This window comes from Mus pahari, chromosome 18 (genome assembly GCF_900095145.1).
Source record: "Mus pahari chromosome 18, PAHARI_EIJ_v1.1, whole genome shotgun sequence".
NCBI classification, from domain to species: Eukaryota; Metazoa; Chordata; class Mammalia; order Rodentia; family Muridae; genus Mus; species Mus pahari.
In genome coordinates, this window is record NC_034607.1 from 5,288,615 (window position 1) to 5,290,447 (window position 1,833).

The following is a 1,833-nucleotide window of genomic DNA, read 5'->3' on the forward strand; positions in this document are numbered from 1 at the left end:
GAGACAGCTATATCAGGCTCCTGTCAGCAAGCACTTGTTGGCATCCACAATAGTGTCTGGGTTTGGTGATTGTATATGGAATGGATCCCCAAGTGGGACAGTCTCTGGATGGTCATTCCTACAGTCTCTGCTCCACCCTTTGCCTCTGTAACTCCCTCCATGGGTATTTTGTTCCCCCTTCTAAGAAGCATTTGAGTATCCACACTTTAGTCTTCCTTCTTGAGTTTCATGTGTTTTGCAAATTGTATCTTAGGTGAGTGTATATCATGTGTGTTCTTTTGTGATTGGGTTACCTCACTTAGGAGGATATCCTCCAGATCCATTCATTAATAATTTTATAAGTTCATTGTTTTTAATAGCTGAGTCATACTCCATTGTGTAAATGTACCATATTTTCTGTATTCATTCCTCTGTTGAGGGACATCTGGGTTCTTTCCAGTTTTTGGCTATTATGAATAAGGCTGATATGAACATAGTAGAGCATGTGCCTTTATTACATGTTGGAGCATCTTCTGGGTATATGCCTAGGAGAGATATTGCTGGGTCCTCAGTACTACATCCAATTTTCTGAGGAACTGCCAACTTTCAATCCCACCAACAATGGAGGAATGTTCCTCTTTCTCCACATCCTTGTGAGCATCTGCTGATGCTACATCCATTTCACTAGTGACTTACATTACAGGTTTAGAGACCTGGAAGCAGTCCTAAGGCATAGTTTCAAGGAAACTTAGCCTCCTGGAACCTTGGTATTCCCATAGCTAGAATGCCCCAGATTTGTCACTGCAATATTGTGGAGGGTCTTACATAGTTTCTTATAGTATTTTACTGGATAAGAGTTAGAAATCTCAGGGCAAGCTTAACAAAGTATACTTAGAATCTTCCTTACAGTCAGGTATAGCAGACTACATTGCATATTAGAAGCAAGTTGGTGAATTCTGACAAATGGAGATTCCCTATAGATACTTAAAAGAACAGCCAAGTTACACTCATATGCAAGAATTTACCAAGGCCTAGGAAATAGGGGGTTGTGGTATTGCATTATTCATGAGAAGGTCTGCTAGAGCAGAATCTCCTGGTGCTAGCTTTCACAAGGCTCAAAGGAGTAGCACAAATTGTGACTAGGGTGTGAAATCCTTACCTGTCATTAGCTGACTCTAGGTAAGGCTGTTTTATCTTTACTGTAAACATTACCTGGTTCCTGTAAGTCCTTTGGAAGTCATTCCTCTGTTTTGTGTCAGATAACTTCAATGTACCTTGCCTGCTGTGACATCCTACCACTTTGTTTTCTGTATTATATAAAACTGGTGTTTGCTTTGTAACAATATATTCATATCCAGCACACTCTCTCATGTCTGAGACTGTCTGTCAATTCTCTCCTACCCCTTGCTCACCTGCAATGAGAAACCAGTTCCCCACAGATAGGAGACCCAGTAAAGGTTAGACTGCAGCATGCTGACACCTGAGTTTTTTTTATCTTAGCCATTCAGACTGTTGTGAGGTGGAATCTCAAGGTTGTTTTGATTTGCATTCCCCTTATGACAAAGGAGGTTGAACATTTCTTTAGGTGTTTCTCAGCCATCTGGTATTCCTCAGTTGAGAATTCTTTGTTTAGCTCTGTAGCCCATTTTTTAAAATTTCTTTATTATTATTATTATTATTATTATTATTATTTTCTTTATTTACATTTCAAATGCTATCCCGAAAGTTCCCTATACCCCACCCCTGCCCCTGCTCCCCTACCCACCCACTCCCACTATTTGGCCCTGGCATTCCCCTGTGCTGGGTCATATAAAATTTACAAGACCAAGGGGCCTCTTTTCCCAATGATGGCTG